Source organism: Peromyscus leucopus, chromosome 6, assembly GCF_004664715.2.
Source record: "Peromyscus leucopus breed LL Stock chromosome 6, UCI_PerLeu_2.1, whole genome shotgun sequence".
Classification (NCBI taxonomy): Eukaryota; Metazoa; Chordata; class Mammalia; order Rodentia; family Cricetidae; genus Peromyscus; species Peromyscus leucopus.
The window spans coordinates 77344695-77364108 of NC_051068.1; the positions used below are offsets into that span (position 1 = coordinate 77344695).

At 45.1% G+C, this 19414-nt stretch overlaps 1 protein-coding gene across 2 annotated transcripts in view; it reads left to right on the top strand.

The window, feature by feature from the left end:
• The first annotated feature begins 1147 nt into the window (after nucleotides 1-1147).
• Nucleotides 1148-19414, top strand: part of Dennd2c (DENN domain containing 2C) — a 71355-nt gene continuing 53088 nt past the window's right edge. The window contains exon 1 of one of the 2 annotated variants that reach the window (XM_028877321.2): nucleotides 1148-1240. The gene's annotated coding sequence lies outside the window, so the exon portion shown is untranslated. Of the gene's footprint in view, nucleotides 1241-1690; nucleotides 1774-19414 lie in introns of those variants that run through there. The other variant, XM_028877320.1, reaches the window with a different exon arrangement.

The following is a 19414-nucleotide window of genomic DNA, read 5'->3' on the forward strand; positions in this document are numbered from 1 at the left end:
GCACAGGTAGCCGTGAGCTTAGGTGTGTCCCTGAGGACAGGTCCGCACCAGTTGTGGTGTAAGACTCCTCTTCCTGATTTCCGAACTTAAAACTTCTGTTTGAGGAGCATTTATTTGCCAAGTACCTGATTTTATGTTGGCTTCCTAATCACCAAAGCAATACAAATCACCAAATATTCTTCTCCGACTTCAATAGTAGTAGGACACTCACTATTAGATCCAGTCCATCTTACCCATGAGAGGGCAGTAGAATACACACGTGAACTAATTTATCCCACTTATGTCAAATCCCCAGTCTCCCTCATTCTGCTAAAGAATCTTCCTGGATGCAAAGGTCAAAACAGAAATTTTGAAAATACTGTTTTAGTCCAAATTTTATCTTGGACAACTTATCTGGGATACTTTCCAAACAGATTAGATTAAAAGCTAGTTGTGATAGCTCACGCCTATGCTGGCAATCCAGAAGCAGGGGTAGGAGGATAGGAAGTTTGAGGCAGGCTAGCCTGGGCTACACTGTGAGACCCTGTCTGTAAAAAACAATAACACACACATCTATGTATAAAGACATACACTTGCCAGGTGGTGGTGGCAAATGCCTTGGGTGGATCTCTGTGAGTTTGAGGCCAGCTTGGTCTACAGGGCGAGATCCAGGACAGGCACCAAAACTACACAGAGAAACCCTGTCTCGAAACGACAACAACAACAACAACAACAACAACAACAACAACAACAAAAAGACATACACTTTAGGTAAGGGAACAATGGAATTCACAAAGACCAGTGTCTACAATTTATTCCAAACAAGATTCACATTTATTTTCTCACTAGAGTTTTTTTTAAAGGCTCTGTCATTCTTCTCTCTCACCATAGAAAGTAATCCTTTTATTGTCCCCACCTCATGGCTTCACAACGGATTGGGACGTGCCGCTTTTTTTTTTGTCTTGGTTAAATTGGCTGGTGACAATCTGCGATGTGTAATCAAACACCTCTCTGTGGCAGTCTTCTATTTTGGTACCTCTGTGTGAACAGGCTAGGGAAACTTGGTTACCAGACACATGGTCGGATGGGGTGGGTGGGGTGGAGTGGGGCAGGGAGAGGTGGGGTGGGGCAGTTAGATAGTACTGGGAACTAGGCTCCACTGGTCCCAGTCTCGCAGAGTGAAACTGGGCTACTCTTGCAGCAGGCACAGAGCCATGTGCATACCTGAGCAAGATCGTGTTGCAGGCGGGAGCGCTTAAGCGTGAGTCTCAACCGGGTGTGGCGACCGGGTCGGCACCGGGAGTGGGCATCAAAGGCATCCGGGTCGGGATTCCAAACCCGGGGCCAGGTGCGTTATTGGCATCTCTCTACTAACTAACATTCCCAAGGAATGTTTGCTCCTTGAGCTGCTTTACGGTTTTATTAAAGGAGGTACAGTTTGGTTCCTGATTCAACTAGGCTCTCCCTCGCGATGCGGGTCTGTCGCGTGGGGTCGGTCCGACTGCAGATTCAGAAATAGAGCTTGAGCTCCGGGCCTGGGCCAAGGTCGCAGCGTGGAACCAACGTGCACTCTTGCGCCCCACAGCTGGGGGCGGGGAGACCGCCAGGCGTGGGCTCTGGGCAGTGCGGTGAGACCTGGGAGGGGCTGGGGGCGTGACCAGACCGAGAAGGGGCGTGTCGGAGGGCGGGGCCTGCGGGCCTGCGGGGGCGGGACGAAGAGGTCAGAGCTGGATCCCAGAGGCCACGGACGCGAGTGTCCCATCCCTGCGAGAGGTGGTGTCGCGGCCCAGGCAGGTAGGCGACGGGATGCGGCCGGGGAGTGAGGCAGTGGGTCCTCGGTCGCTCAGCTGTTGGCGTCGCCCCAGGGGCGTCCCGCGTGTCCGTGGTCGGCCGGGAGCTCGGCATTTCGGGCCAAGGGAAGGCGGGTGTCAGCCTCCGTGCGAGCCGCAGGCGCGGGCCGGGGCGGGGGCCGAGGAGCCGTGGCGCTCGCCGCCGGGAGGAAACGCGCCTTTCAGGCGGTCTTGAACTTGGACGTGCCCGAACGGAGCACTTCAAACAGCGGGAAAGTGTGAGTGCGCGCACTTTGCCTCCAAACAGCCTGGCAAGCTCAACAGTGGAAGTCGTCAAGTAGTTTTTTAAGTTAAAAATCCAGGAGTGGAACTGGAAGTACGACTATGGAGTAACCAGGAGAGAAGATGATGATTAGATTATGAGTCAAAAGGCTCCACTCTGGAGCTCAGACCCGCAAACAAAACGTCGCACCTCCGCCAGGGTAACTTCCCAGCTTGTTTCCCCTAAGTGTAAAACTGGGACGCCCATGGCTGTTCTCACGGTCAAAGGAGAGGCGTGACAGCGTTCTGCAAATGTCAGGCATTGTTGTTTGATACACATGCACCCAGGAGCATGTATAGTCTGTAAAACTACTAAGTGCCTAGCACACAGTAGGTGCCCTGTAAACTTTTATCTCAAAGCTACTGATTTGCCTACAGTATGTTAGATAAACTATGTGAGTAAGTTATTTAAGCTTCTTTTTCCACACAATCACCATTGTTTGAAGAGCGAATCTATTCTTAACTGAGTCATGAACTTTTCTAAAATAGCATACTATCTGTACACTGTTGTGGAGTCATGTGCCATGAAGTTTGTACCAAACAGAGAATCTTACTTGGCCTTAGATAAGTAGTCAAAGCTGAAGATATCTGATAAAGTGAGCTGAGAGTATTGCTTCAGAGCAAGACTTTTATTTGTTTTTGTAAATTGAGGGGCTGCTTATAGGAAGATCTGAGTCTTCTAAAACAGTTAATATGTGGCTGTGGGTTTTGTATAGTTTTTATTATAGACGTTTGTGTCCTTTACTTATGGGTGTGTGTATATGAATTTTAGGGGGAGATGGGAAATTTAAAAAAAGGAATAACAGTCTGTAACCAGGAGGTTTCTACTAGGGATACTTAAGGGTGATCTGGAGTCACCAGGAACTGTAGTAATTGTGTCTCATGGCCTTTCATTAGTCTGTTGAATGTGGCAATAGACTTTTTTTAGATGCAGAAATATCAGTGTTTTTGATTGAGAGCAGTAGGCAGTCTTTTTCCTTTTCTTATTTAAAATTTATAATTAGGGATGTGGCTGTGCTGTGGTGGTATATTTGCCTACCATGCACAGGGTCCTGGGTGCAATCCCAGTAACTTCGTAAACTGGGCATGGAGGTTCACGCCTGCCACCCCCGCATACAAGAGGTGCAAGCTGGGGTTCAGAACTTCAGGTCACTCCTTACCATATAGTGAATTTGAAGCCAGCCTGGGATACATGTGACTCCATCACAAAGCGAAACAAAACAAAGTAAAAAATTCCCCATATTGCCCGGCTAGAGAGATGGCTTGAGGGCGTAAGGGCATTTGTTGCCAAGTCTGAAGACCTGAGTTCAATCCCCAGGACCTGTAGGAGAGAACCAGCTCATGCAGATTGCCCTCTGACTCCAAATGTGTCCCAACACATTGCCTCCCCCCACAAATTAATAAATGTAATAACATTTATTTATTATGTGTGTGGGCACACAGGTCACACACACAGTGCGTGTATGGAGGTCAGAAGACAATTTGTGAGACTTAATTTTCTCCTTCCATCCTATGGATTCTGGGGATTGAACCCAGGCTCAGTGGCAAGCGCTCTTCCTGCTGAGCTATCTCATTGGCCCTTTTCTCTTGCTTTGTTCTGTCTGTCTCGTGACCACTGAGCCACACCCACAGCCAGAAATCCTACTACTTTTAAATGATCTGTAGTGATCCTTATGTTATAGACAAGGATGTTAGAGTACTGTACACCACAGTGGAATTTAGTGGAGGACTAGAGGGGAAATTACTAGGAATAAATAATTTCGTGCTCTTTTAAGAGTTGTATTTGTGAGGCTGGAGAGAAGACCGGACCCAGTGGTTAAGAGTACTTGCTGCTCTTCCAGAGGACCTGAGTTCAGTTCCCAGCACCCATGCCTGGTAGTTTACATCTGCCTGTAACTCCAGCTTTACGGGGTCTGACACCCTCTTCTGCCTTCCGAGAACAACCGCACATGTGCAGCATATGCTCACATAGACATACATACGTACATACATACATGTAAATAAGAATAAATCTTCAGCCTAGTGTAATGGTGCCTGCCCTTAATCTCATCACATAGGAGGCAGAGGCAAGTGGATCTCTATGAGGTCAAGGCCTACATAGTGAGTTTCAGGCTAACCAAGCTATATAAAGTGAGACCCTGTTTCAAAAAAAAAAAACCACTTACAGAAAAAGAGTTTTATTTAAACATTTTCAACAATTCAGTGGGAGAATAGATGTTTTGAAACTTATTTTTTTGAGACAGGGTCTTGCTGTATAACCCAGGTTACATGGCTCAGGCTGGCCACAAACCTGCAGTAATTCTGTCTAGGTCTGAGCGCTAGGATTGCAGTGTTTACCCCTGTGCGTGTCTAAAACTATTTTAAAAACCAACTTCAAGCATGTACTGCATAATGAAGTCACTGAAAATTTATTTGTTGATCTTACAGGTCTAACTAACACCTCACACTCGCCCTACTTACTGAGCAACTATCAAGGCATGGTTTAGAACCTACATTGTAGGCATGCATGGGAAGGATGCCCTCCTACCTAGGAGAGTATGCACTTCTTCTACCGAGTGCGCTAAATAAGTACTGGAAAGCTCAGTGCAGACAGTGTCCTGAATTCATCTCGTGTATTAGCTTTTTAGCCCTCACAAAAGGCGCCACTGAGGGATGCTTCATCACTAGCTGCTCACTGAGAGGCATAGAGAAACCAAGTAACCTGCCTGCCACCAGTTCAAGTAGCAGAGGTGCCAGGCTGCCAGGCTGCAGGCTGCCAGGCTGCAATAACACTGATCTCAGCCCTCAATCTCTGCTCTACATGAGTTTCAAATTCTGTAAGACACAGTGAAATCCAACAGGTATTAAAAGACAGAATTTTTATGAACTTCAGATCAGACAGACAGACAGACAGACAGACACACACACACACACACACACACACACACACGGGGGGGGGAGGAGGAGGGACAGACAGAAAAACTGGTATTACAAGATATAGGGGCACGTCCAAGCTGCAATTTAATTATACTTTGTATGTAAAACTTTTTTTTTTCCCTCTGGTGAATGACATGGGATTCTTCTTGTTTTTAAACTCCCAGCCACTTAGGGCATTTTCTTAGCAATATAAGATGCGTCTATTTTTCATTAAGAAGTTTAAAATACCTGTTCTCAAACTGTGACTTAACTGTTAGATGCAAGCGCAGAAATGTCCCAGTCTTGGTGGAGAATACCGATAGTCCCAGCACTTGGAAGACTAAGGCTGGCGCCATGAAATTCTGGAGACTTGCTGGGGCTAAGTAGGGAAATCTGTTCCAAAACAAAACAAATAAAATAAAGTCACTACAGTTTTAGTATGATAATAGAGGGATAAACAGAACTTAATGGGAAACAATGACGAGAAACAATTATTCTACATGTGATAGGGAGGAGGATTATAGAAAAGGTTGAATCAAATACCATATTTGAATTGGACTTTGAAGGATGGCTGGAGTTTGCCAAGCTGGGGGAAGGTTTGAATGAGAGCCAGGAATCTGTGTGACTCTATGGTAAGTTTGAGAAATGTGTTCCAGTTACTAAAGTCAGAGGTACCAAGATGGGTGGTTGGGCTAAAAATAATCTAGAAAAAGAAAATCGCAGAGCACAGGTATTTGTTACGTTAGATCACTACAATTGCTAGGTAAGTGTGGGGGTTCAGGGCCCTGATTTGGAATAAAGAAATGAGTGATTAAGTTTGGTTTGGCAAAATCTTTCACTGGAGAAATATGGTATTGAAGGTATTTTTAATACTTTGAAGTAGCATGTATTTTTAACAAGTACCCAGTGTAAAGCTATGATTGGGGGGGGGGGGTAAATGAGTCTGTTGACACCAGTTATGGGAAAGAACCTGTGTGTAAGGATTTTACAGCCGAGTATAGAGACAACGGAGAGCCAGAGGAGGGTTGGAAGTAATTAGACCAGATCACACAGAGATGGTTCTGTGTGGTGGCCTCACTGAATGAAGCCAGGCAAAAGGCAGCGGGATGAGTTTGGAGGCTGATCAGATAGATAGGCCAAGCTTGCTGTTGAGGTACTCCTGATGGAGCGATGAGATCAGGAGTAAGAAACAGCATCAACAAAGAGGACAGGGCAGCCAGGAAGGTACGGGTTGGGAGTGCTCCAGAATCCGTTGGCTGCAAAAAAAGGCAATGAAGTTTTCTTAGCTTGGAAAACTCAGTGAATGCAGAGTCTGGCTTTACTGCTTTTTATGTGATGGGATGATAATTGTCTCTGTTCTGAATCTGTTGGGGTTGAAGTGTCTATAGAGCAATGAGATGCAGATGTCCGGCAGGATCCAGAGCCTAGGATGAGGGTGATTGGTGATGTAGGTCTCAGAGATAACCAGCTGAGGTTCACACCAGTACACAGACTCAGGAAGAGATCCTGTCGATTGTAGTCAGAAAGCATTCAGATGAGTTTTAACGGAAAGTTAAACAGCTTCCAGGCTGAGATGTTCCTGGTTGGTAGAGTGCCCGTGTCACGTGATTGAAGCCCTGTGATCAACCTCCACCATCACATGAGACTAGATGTGGTGGTCCTTGCCTAGAATCGTAGCACCAGGAAGTGGAGGCAGGGGAATCAGAAATTTAAGGTCTTCCTGGACTGTATAGGAGTTTGAGGCCAGCTTGAGCCTTACGTAGCCCTTGGTTATTTTTTATTTTTTTTTTGTGATATATATTTTTTATTTTACAATACAATTCAGTTCTACATATCAGCCGGGTGTTGGTGGCGCACACCTTTAATTCCAGCACTTGGGAGGCAGAGCCAGGTGGATCTCTGAGTTCGATGCCAGCCTGGTCTACAGAGTGAGATCCAGGACAGGCACCAAAACTACACAGAGAAACCCTGTCTCGAAAAAACCAAACAAAACAAAATGAAAAACAAGCCCTTTCAAGTGTTTTTCAAAGAGGGGCTGGGTGTAGCTCAGTTGGTAGAGTACCCACCTAGCGTGGGAGAGGCTTTGGGTTTGATCCAGATTCACATAAGCTGGATGTGGTGGTAAAAGTCTGTGCCCCTAGAATGTGGTAGATGGAGAGAGGAGGGTCAGGAGCTCCAGGTCACCTTCCTATACAGTGAGCTCAGCCAGCCTGGACTACAGGAGACTCTGTCTCACAGACAGACAAATCACAGGGGCTGGAGGGATCGTTCAGCGGGTCAGAATACTGTGCCGGGCGGTGGTGGCACACTTCTTTAATCCCAGCACTTGGGAGGCAGAGCCAGGCGGATCTCTGAGTTCCAGGCCAGCCTGGGCTACAGAGTGAGTTCCAGGAATGGCACAAAGCTACACAGAGAAACCTGGTCTTGAAAAAACAGTGGGGGAAAAAAGAAAAGAAAAGAAAGAATACTTGTTGCCCTTGCAGGAAGGCCCTGGCTTCAGTTCCCAGCACCGGCCTGACAGAAAAGTCCAGGGAATCTGATGCCCTTCGCTGGCCTCTCCGGGCACTGCACACATGTGCCACATTCATATACATGCAGGCAAAACCCTCATACACATAAAAATAAGTCTTTTAAAATCCTAAGTAAACAGATATTTTCAAAGAAAAATAAAAAAGACTTAACTTACTGCTCTTCCATGTATTTAAGGACAGTTTTGAGAAAGCCATTATTGGCTAATTTAGTTACATATCAGAAATATTTAAAACCTTGAAGGAAAATATGGCTTAAAAGGTTGACCTTGCCAGCCTTGGTGGCACACACTTCTAATCTCACCAGAGGCAGATGTGTCTCTTTGTTCAAGGCTAGCCTAGTTTACAGAGGGAGCTCCAGGCCAACCAGGGATATACAGTGAGACCCTGTCTCAAAAAGAAATGATTCCTCCCCTATCACATTAGCAGGTACCTTGAAGTTTGTTCTTTATTTACTCTGAAGAACGATGGCATGACATTTTGTATTAAGACTAAACACTTCCATTACTAAGTGTGTTATTATTTTCACTGCTCACGGCAGCTCATTGTTTCAGCTGGGATTTTCAACCCTTACCCAATTAACTGCAAAAGAATGAACCAGACTCCTAAGTGCACCTGATAAGCACATAGCATTGTCCATGTGTTTTCCAGACTTTAACTAGGAAATGTTCTGACATCATTATGGTGAATCTTTCCTAATTTTAATGTTACATTATTTATGTGAGAATTGAAAACAATGATGAGATAATATTTGATCTAAACTATATGCTGTACTTTATCTTATATGGTGATGGAAGTTACTGTTTTGTGAACCGTGTGTGTGTGTGTGTGTGTGTGTGTGTGTGTGTATGTGTCTGTGTGTATCTGTGTGTGTGTCTGTGTGTCTGTGTGTGTGTGTCTGTGTGTGTCTGTGTGTGTGTGTATGTGTGTGTCTGTGTGTCTGTGTGTGTATGTGTGTGTGTCTGTGTGTGTGTTGTCTGTGTGTCTGTGTGTGTCTGTGTGTGTGTGTCTGTGTGTGTGTGTGTGTCTGTGTGTGTGTCTGTGTGTGTGTGTGTCTGTGTGTGTGTGTCTGTGTGTGTGTGTCTGTGTGTGTGTGTGTGTCTGTGTGTGTGTGTCTGTGTGTCTGTGTCTGTGTGTGTGTGTGTCTGTGTGTGTGTGTGTCTGTGTGTGTGTCTGTGTGTGTGTGTCTGTGTGTGTGTCTGTGTCTGTGTGTGTGTGTGTCTGTCTGTGTGTGTGTCTGTCTGTGTGTGTGTCTGTCTGTCTGTCTGTGTGTGTGTCTGTGTGTGTGTGTCTGTGTGTGTGTGTGTCTGTGTCTGTGTGTGTGTCAAACCACACTAGTATTCTCTTCTGCGGTTGCTGCCCTTAGCCAACTTTCCTTTGATTCTCCCCATTCCCCATCATGGCCGCCCACTGCCATCTCCCTCCCCACATCATGGCCGCCCACTGTCATCTCCCTCCCCACATCATGGCCGCCCACTGTCATCTCCCTCCCCACATCATGACCGCCCACTGCCGTCTCCCCTCTTGTTGATGAGTCCCTGCTTTCTTTGTGTTTGTTGCTGTCCTAGAACTTAGTTCCTCACTACAAACATCCCTTTTCTTAGCCTCCTAACCTAGGCTCAGATTTGTTGTTTTGAGACAGGGACTCCTGTAGCCCAGGCTAGCCTTAAACTTTGAGGCACCCTCCTACCTCAGCCTCCACAGCTCTGGGTTAGAGCTGTGTACCACCACACTGAGCCCAGACTTCACTCTTGCCCTATCGTGTCCTTGGCTCCTGGGCTCCACTGACATTCTATGTGCACTCTTGAGAAGCAGGACATTCCCCCATGAAGGGTGGTCAGTAATTTTCCTATCTTTGGCCCAAGTTTATTTTCTTTATTACCATGCCCAGGTTCTGAGAGAGTTTAAGAATTATGTAGTCCATCCCCTCTATGAATCGTGTTATCAAATGTCAACCAAGGAACTATCCCCTAATTTGTTAACTACAGCTCTTAAAGATTGTATCCTGGGGTTGAGACAGGAGGCTCAGAAGTTTAAGGCTAGCCTGGGATACTGCAGTCAGGACCCATCTCAAAATAAACAAACAATTGAGCTATTCCCAGGTAGCTAGGCCTTTAATTCTTATCTAGATACTCGTTTTTACTACTATAGGGTCATATGATATGAACAGAATCAACTAACTTGGTCTCACAGTACACGTATTTTCTCATCTTCCACTCCGTAAGAACTCGCTGTTCTCAAATGCCTTAGTACCTCTTTCCTTCATGAGACTTACCTTTATCCCCCTTTCTTGCATGTTTCTTTCTTTCCTTCCCTCCTCTCCTTCATCCTTCCCTTAAAGCAGTGGTTCTCAACCTGTGGGCCATGACCCCTGGGGGGGTCAAATGACCTTTTCACAGGGATCACCTAAGACCATTGGAAAACAACAGATATTTACATTATGATTCATAACAGTAGCAAAATTACAGTTATGAACTAGCAACAATAATTTTGTGGTTGGGGTCAGCACAACAGGAGGAATTGTATTAAGGGTCATGCATTAGGAAGGCTGGGAACCGCTACTCTAGAGTTTCCGAAAACACAAGGTCTTCCCTCCAACTTTCAAATGTTCAATGTGAAGTTATTCCCTTATTTTTGTTTTCATATCTCTTTTACTGACTTTCAGATAAATGTCATACTCAGACTTTGTCCATCTTCTTCATAGTTTGCTGTCCCCAGTCCAGATCACCTATCTGCATTAGTTACTTTTCTCACTGCTGGGACCAGATCCCAGACCAGAAGCAGTGGGTGAGGTGTTTTAGCTGCCAGACTCTAGGGATACAGTCCACCATGCTCCGGAAGGCATGGCTGCCTGAGTGTGAGGCAGGTGGTCACATATGTCTGCCATCAGGAAGTCCAGCCAGGCTTATCCAACCGTAAGGCGGCCTCTAGTGACTCACTTCCTCCAGCGAGGCTCCGCCTCCTAAGGCCTCCATAATCTCCTGAAACAGCCCGACCGTCTGGCATTAAGTGTTCAAACATTTGAGCATGTGGGGGACAGTGTACGTTTAAATCACACCGCCACCCTTTTGAAAACCTGTATTTTATCCCTGTGGCCACATGCAGGGACCCTCCCTCGACCTTAGCTATATGACATGAGTCTGCCGTGTCCTTTCTTGTAGGACCTTTCCTCCTGGGATAGCTCTGACCACAGCTCCCTGGCTGGCTTTGTTCATTCTAGCTGGTGGATTCTAATTTGTGACATATTCTTAGAGATCCCAACTTTGGCCATTTAAAGCCCTCTGCAGGGCTGGGGCTGTAGTCAGGGTAGAGCACTTGTATAGCAAGTGTGAACCCTGGGTTCAAGCCCTAGTACTTCCAGTACTTCCTGTGCTGAGGGAACCCGTGTGCTTTTGTTTTGATTTTCCACAAAGCCGGATTGAAATGCTCATTCCTCTGTAAGCCTTTGGCCTCCCCTCTCCCCCCTCTCTCCCCTCTCAGCAGACAGTCTTGCTCCTTATTCAAAGCAAAGGAGCGTCACACCCTCCACTAGAACTTGGTCATCCTGTAGCTCCCCAGCCTGCAGGTCTGCCTGCACTGTTCCAGGGGAAGAGCGCCCTGCTCCCGGGCACTGCTCACCTCCAGGTCCCTCTGGAGGTTCCTGCCTTCTCTCCCTTCTGGGCTTCTGTTCTCTACCCTTGCTTCTAACCCCTTCCTTCCTGACGCCTTCCCACCCGGGTTTAAATATAACTTCTTTCCTGTCTTAAAGAGAAGAGCTCGCCTGCACCCGATGTTCCTTCCCAGCTCTCACTGTATTGTCCGTGCGCTGCCTGGGGTTAGCTCCTTGAAGGGTCATCGAGTCGCTGCTCCCATTCTCCATGGCCCCATCCTCTCAGTTCACAGCCATCTCCTTCACCCCCCTCCTTGCCACTTAGCCTGCTCTTGCCCAGGTCCTGATCACCAACAGACACTCAAGTCTTGGTCTCCCTGGCTTCTTGGCCACCATGATTCCAAACACTCCTGGTATCTCTCCCGTCTTTTGTCTACTTTTGTGATTGAGTTACCATCTATGATACATGTACACTGACTCAGAGTGTCTGAGAACTGGCCTGTTCTGGACTGGCAGTGTTTCTGGAATTTATGAGATGCTAATTCCAACAGAGCGATGGCTTATAAAAGTAATTTAAAAATAATCATATTTGTGTAGCAATGAAGAATGAATAAGTTTGAGCCAGATGTGATGGCATGCACATGTAATACTAGCTACTTTATAGAGACTGAGTCAGGAAGATTACAAGTTCAAGGCCAGCCAGGCCTATATACTGAGGCCTCATCTTAATAAACAAATACAAAATAAAGAAACGAGGTTGAGAAGTTTCCATGGAAACCATGCAATGCCATTGTGTAGCAGAGGGGCTGGAGCGCAAAGACAACAGTTCTAAGTGGTGGCGAGGCAAGGAGGGACTAGATTCCTATTTGCTGGTGAGAGTGTAATTTGGTCCATTCGCTTTGGAAAAGTACTTGGCAGTGTATTTTAGTAATAGACCCAACTCATAACATAGCAATTCTAGATAATACCAAAAATAGGATTATGTATATCAAAGATATATGTAAGATGTTGATAACAGCTTTTTTATTTTGTGATGCCAGGAGCCAAACCAGTGTGTGGCACGTGCTAGGCAAATAAGTGTTCTACGAGTGAGCTCTACCCCAGCCCTCCTTATTCCGAATAGGCCAGATCTGCAGTCCACACGCATATCAGCAGGAGACTCGAAAAAGTAAATGCTGGTATTTTTACTATTAAATAGCATTCTATACAGCAACAAAAAAGGTAAAACCCTCCTATATACAGTAAAGTAAACCATACAGATATTATTTTGGACAAAAGAAACTATGCATAAGAAAATACCTACTGGGGCTGGAGAGATAATGGTTAAGAGCGTGCACTGCTCTTGCAGAGCATCAGAGTTCAATTCCCAGCACCGAATCAGGTAGCTCACAATTACGTGTAGCTTCAGCTCCATGGCAGTCTGGCACCTCTAGCTCCTTTGGGCACCTGCACTCATGTGCTTACCCACATATAATCTCTCTCTCTCTCTCTCTCACACACACACACACACACACACACACACACACACACACACACACATAATTAAAAATAATCCTTAAAAAAAGATGACATACTTTATTTATTTATTTATTTATTTATTTATTTATTTATTTAGGTTTTTCTCAAGACAGGGTTCTCTGTGTAGCTTTGGCGCCTTTCCTGGAACTCACTCTGTAGCTCAGGCTGGCCTCGAACTCACTGAGATCTGCCTGCCTCTGCCTCCTGTGTGCTGGGATTAAAGGCGTGCGCCACCAACGCCCCGGCAGGAACGTATAAATCTTGATTATCAAACCTTACTTACTTATCAAGCATATGTTACGTATCTAAATTTTCTAGCAGCTTGGTGTTAACTTGTGTGGGAATTGGCGAAGTTATCACGCTATATGGTTTCGTGGTGGCAGAGATTTTTTTTCCCAAAGAACTATTTTGTTTGAAGAGGCTGCCTTTTGATACATTTTCATCCTTCAAAGGCCTGCAAAAAATTTCCCAAAGGAAAAGGCATAAAGGAACTCCTATAACACATAGTGAGAATCATTAAAAATAAAGGTAAAAGGGGCTGGAGAATAGAGATCTGCAAAGTCCAAATGCTGGCACTGTTAGCAGCAGTAGTCGCCATGCAGTCCACTCCAGTTATGCCGATGGCTGGGCAGTAAGGGTGCTCCTGCTTTTGCTCAGGACCTGGGCAGATGACAGCCATCTGTATGGGTGACCCCCACTCTTCTGGCCTCCACAGGCGCTGCATGCACCTGGTACACACATACCCATGCAGGCAAACACTCCTTCACACGAAATAAAAGTAAGTAAACCTAAGAAATGGCTGGTAGAATGAAAAGTAGGTGTTAGCTGTATGGCATCCTAATTCGCATTAGTGGGGGTTAAGTAGATAGATGCATGTGTATCCTTAGAAAACAAAGTCTATCGGAAAGGATCGGAGTAGAGAAATGGTTTCCCCTGGCTTTTTCCTGTGTATCCTTCCTTATCGGCACACAGATCTCTAACTCATCCCTCTGGTAGCTGTGTAGTACTCAGTCAGGGTGCTGTTTGCTTGCTAACTTTGTGTGTTAACACACAGAAAACTGCATGAGAGGCTGAGATGCACTTGACAGTGTTCTGCCTTGCACACTCTGACAGCTCATACGCCACATCAGTCAGCCCGCGTGGTACATACCCTCTCATTCTGTTCTGGCTCCCACAGCCCATGCTGGAGCAGCCTTTCTGGGAATATCACTGCTTCTGCTCAAGGGACCAACCATCTCTTGTGTGCAAAGACTTTCCTCACCCTTCTCTGGTGTATCTGGGATGGGGACCTGCCTTCTCCACTCTATCTGATGGTTTTAGGGCTCCACTGTTCAGGGAGAGAAATGCTTTTAGTAACAATAATAACTGTAGCCAGGCGGTGGTGGTGACACCTTTAATCCCAGCACTTGGGAAGCAGAGGCAGGTGGATCTCTGTGAGTTCGAGGCCAACCTGGTCTACAGAGCGAGATCCAGGACAGACACCAAAACTACACAGAGAAGCCCTGTCTCCAAAACAAACAAACAAACAAACAAACAAAAAACAATAACAACAAAACCCAAAAACAAACCAGCACACCAAGGGAGATTAAATATACAAAGAATATATTGTTTGGGAATGTGAGTTGAAAACTGAGAACTCTGTCTTCCAGCTTTTAGCTTACTGCAAGACAGGAAGTTACATGTTATAATGGATATAGATTCATGTTTTGGGGTGAGCCCTTTGTGTCTATAGTTCAAAACTCTTGAAAATTGTCCTTCTTTTAGGTATCTTGAAAATGAAAAATAAGATACAATTACAAATACATTCTATTTACAGCTACATAAAAATACTCTCATAAAAAAAGACCAGGAGGAGACACCAAAATATACCAGTGATTATGTAGGCGGGGGTAGATGTACAGCTGTTCCCTGGCCTTCAGTACTTTCAAAATTTCTAAAAATAATATTAGTGTTACTTTATGGCTTTAAAAGACGTTATGCTTTATTTACTTATTTATTTATTTGTCTGAGGACACCCCGTGGGAGTCTCTCCTCCCAGCAGGGGTCCAGGGACTCTGATGCAGGTGGTCAGGCTTGGTGGCCGGCACCTTTACCTGCCTGGCCGTCTCAGCAATCACAGTTGGGACTTCTAAAACTTTCTAAATTGTATCTCCGAGTGTCTGGGGAGAGTTGCAGCCTTTGAACACCGGTGAAGGGAGGGCTTTGCTGGGTTTCTAGTGCTGTGTTACGTGGCCATGTTCCAGTTCAGGCCAGTTAGTGCTGGCTTCAGAGAAGATTTCTAAGGGCAATTAGATACAAAGATTAAGATTTGTTTAATTCTCCTTTCTAATATTGAATTAACATAATGAAATTCTAAAAGCTTTGTGGTATTAAAGTTACTTTGTATATAATTTTCCACACTGTAGTAGTCTGTAAGACTTCCCATCTGCTGAAGTTTCATTTTCTTGTTTTGCCTAAGACAAGTTTTGTTTATTCATTTGTTTTATTTTGAGATAGAGTCTTGCTGTGTAGCCCTGGGTCACCTCAGACTTGAAATCCTCCTGCCTCAGACACCTTTGTGCTGGGGTTACAGGTGTGTGCCACCATGCCTAGCTTACCTAAGCCATTAAGATTTTATTTTTATTTATGTGTATGTGTATGCTGTGTGTGTGAGAGTGCCCCAGAGGCCCAAAGGGGTCGTTGGATCCCCTACAGCTGGAGCGACAGGCAGTTGTGAGCCTCTCAATGCAGGCGCTGGGAACCAGACTCCGGGGGAGCAGCAGGTGCTCCTAACCACGGAGCTGCCTCCCGCCCCACCACTTACGTACTTACTTATTTATTTATTTAGAGTTTTGGAGACAGGGTTTTTCTGTGTAGCCCTGGCTGTCCTAGAACTTGCTCTGTAGACTGGATTGGCCTTGAACTCAGAGACCGGCTTGCCTCTGCCTCTTGAATGCTGGGATTACAGGCATGCACCACCACTGCCAGGCTAGCCCCAGTGTTTTTAAAATCTAGCTATGAATTTTTACCTTCTAGGAAGGTGTCAGATATCAGGGCCCTCCTACTTACACATTTCTGGGACCCTAGTTAAGTACTGTTGTTAGCTTGAGGCTCCCTTCCCTTGTTCCCCAGGGTTCCTGGCAAACACATATTCCCACTCCCACCCCCACCCCCACCCCTTGTACCTTTAAAAGCTTCACTATTGTCCCTTGAGATTATCACAGTTAGTTGACACACACCCTTGAGAAGGATTGTGAAGTGATGTCTGCAGAGTCAGCTTTGTGCTGTTCTTAGATGTGGGGCATTTGACTCCTGTTGTTTGGATTTAGACCGCAGAGACCCAGCTGAGAAGACAGGAAAAGCTGCATATAACATCCTGTTACAGTAACTGGTATTGTTATGTCTACAGCCAGCAATACATAGGTAGTGATTAAGTACAGGAACCGGGGCTTTTAACCAGTTCAGGCAGCTTTTGCTTTCTTGGCTAAAAAGAGAACCAACACAGATTGAGAAATAAGATTCACCAGAGAGCAGAGGACTGTGTGTGGGGAAATCACCATCATCAGATTCCTACGTCAGGAGAAGAGAAGGTGCTCCCTACCACTCTTGCCTCTGGACTTTAGAAATAGCAATACATAGCAGGAGACATCCTACTTTACAGTGTGCTCTCATAGTCAAGATATCCTCAATACCTAGCTCATCTGCAGGATGGTAAGCCATTACTTAAATCACTAATAATCTGCCTTTTTGAAAAGCAATTTAGTTAGCTTTTTAAAACTTAAAAATTTATTTTCCTTAATAAAACAACTATGAAAGGTAATCATTGTCTCAAGACAGTTGTAAGAATTAAATGCAGCAACGACAGTGGATGCTTAGAACAATGTTTGGTACACATAGCCCTATACATGATACTATTATCACTTAAATACATTGCTATACAAACATACTTCTTTCAATCTTGGATTGCTTTCTTTCGTTTTTTGGTATAACTTTTTAAAGATTTATTTATGTATATGAGTACTCTGTCTGCACATAGTCTGCATAACAGAACAGGGCATCAGATCCTGTTATGTATGGTTGTGAACAACCATGTGGTTGCTGAGAATCGAACCCAGATCCTCTAGAAGAACAAACAATGCTCTTAACTGCTGAGCCATCTCCAGCCCCTTAATCTTGGGTTTTCTCTGCTTACATTTTATTTGCTGAGAATTATGTGACTGTGGCAATTGTTTTTATTGCTGATTAGAAATCTCATATGGTAGTCTGAGCACTTGCTGCTACAAGAGGACACTACTCTATAGCCTTCTTTATGGGCGAGGGATAAATAATGTGGGTAATCAGTTGTATTGTTGTATTAGCTGGAAACAGTTTTAAACTTTGGGAGGGTTTTTTTCTGGTGATGTCTGGAGCTCAGGTGGTTAAGTGCGAGAGCCCTGGCTTGGATCCTCAGCATCACTCTAAACTGGGCCTGGTAGGAGGTAGAGGCGAGCAGATCCGAAGCTCAAAGCAGGATCATTCTTGGCTACAGAATGATGGGAGGTTAGCCTTGTGTCAACAAAACACCCCCTCCCAACAATAACAACAACAACAACAACACACACACTCCCAACCATAACAACAACAACAACAAAAACAACCTTGGGAGAGTTTTTTAAAAAGTATCTTTTTAGGTATGCTTAGTTGAATGTCTTTAAAACACTGGTATTTGATAAAACATGGCTTTATAGGCTTGTTTATTGTGTGAGTCTTTTTATCCAGTGTAATTACTGTGTTTATTCCAGGGAGATGATTTAATCAGTGAATTAGCTTGTGTTATTAGCATATAGGGCGGGCGTCTGCCTTAGACACGTAGTCGGCATTCCTTTGAACTCTTTGTTGGTTGGTTTCAGATGGGTCTTACAGGGTAGGCTTGGCTGCCCTGGAGTTTGCAGAGATCCCCTGGCCTCCGCCTGCTGGCATCAGAGGTGTGTGTGCCCCGCAGACCCTGTGAAGTGTGCATTCCTCTTCTAAATTCTCACAGCAGGAAGAGGCGTCTGAGAAGGTAGCTCAGTGGCTTGGAAAACCAGCAGAATATTCTATTTGAATAATAGCTAATCATCTTGGGAGCTATTTATGGTACCTTGACTATTAGGGTGCTCACTGTGTAAATTAAGCTGTCTCATGCTATTCGTTTTATTTCTAAAATATGTATCTCATTTTCCATAAATGAAAGTTTTTCTTACACCTTTTCACATCACAAATGGGGTATGTAATGTAACTAAAGAAATCCCTTCATTTGTGAAAGAGACCAAGGATGGCAAGAGTGGTGGGAGGAGCATCTTCTTGGGCAGGCGGTGGTGCTTTCCCAGCACACAAAGCCCTCTGGGTTCCCATGAATCCAGTTTCTGCATCTCTGTTGGGCTCTAGGTTCCAGAGCAACGTTAGAAACTAGAATTGTCTTCCATCAGCAGTTAGATGAAGAGCCGGTTCACAGTCCTGGGGGGTTTGAAGGGTTTTCCTTTGGTTTCGGTTTTACAAAGGCTGGAGATTGAGCCCACGGCATCACGGACATGTGCTACCGAGCTGTGTCCCCATCTTAGAACTCTAGATCGGGGCCTGGTTACTTATGAAGCATGGCTGTTGCTGTGTTTTCTGGCTTCCCTGTTATGTGGACTGAGAGGAATGTCTTTCTAAATACCATTAATGGGCTGAAAAGAGAGCCCAGCAGTTAAGAGCACTGGCCACAGGGCAGCTCACAACATCTATAATTCCAGTCCCAGGGGACCTAACACTCTCTTCTGATCTCCACAGGCAGTGCATGTTCACGGTGCACAGACACACATGCAGGCAAAACACATAACATAAACGGTTAAAAAAGACAAACACGTTTCCTCTAACCTCTGGTGATTGACTCTTTCATTTTAAAGCTTTGGTTAGCCTGCAGACTAATGGGTTTCCTTGTGACTTTTTCATACTTACATATCATTATACCTTTTAAAGAATCTTTTTATGTGTGTGTGTGTACACATGAACTTACAGGTATGCATGCACCCACATGTAGACCAGAAGAAGGTGTCAAATCCCCTGGAGCCAGAGTTGATTGTGAACTGCCCAACACAGTGCTGGGAACCAAAGTCAGCTCCTCTTTAAGAGCAACAAGTACTCTTAGGCTCTGAGCCCTCTCTCCAGGCCCTTCCCTAAGAATTGTGAGCTTTTGAATGAAATTGTGTATCTGCTATGTGGCAGGCAGTAAGTATAGAAAGTTTGTTCTTATTATTCTATGCTAATTTTTGGTATTATTTGTACTAAAATATTCTAGGATGTTTTCTCGTTAGATTTAGTTACTTTTTTATTGCTGTGATAAAACACCACAATCAAGGCAACTTGTAGACGAGAGAGTTTATTTTGGACTTGGAGTTCTAGAGGATTAAAGTCCAAGATTGATAGCAAAGGTGGCAGGTGACTAGAGCAGCTCATATCTCACAAACAGAAGGCAGTGAAAACTGGAAATGTCACCAGTCTTTTGAAGCCCCGCCCCCAGTGACGTACTTCCTCCAGCAAGCCCACACCCCCTTGGCCCTCCCCACATTCTTCCACCATGTGGGCCCCAGGGGTCAAACTCAGCCCTTAGGCTTGACAGCTGGTGCCTTTAACACTGAGTCATCTCACTGGCCCCAAAACTTATTTAAAACAATTTACATTTGTTTACTGTGTGAGTGTTCTCTCATAAGTGTGTTAGTGTATGCCATGGGTATGTGGGTGTCTGAGGAAGCCAAAAGAGGGCATCAGACCCCCTGTAGCTGGAGTTAGAGACAGTTATGAGTTACTCAGTATAG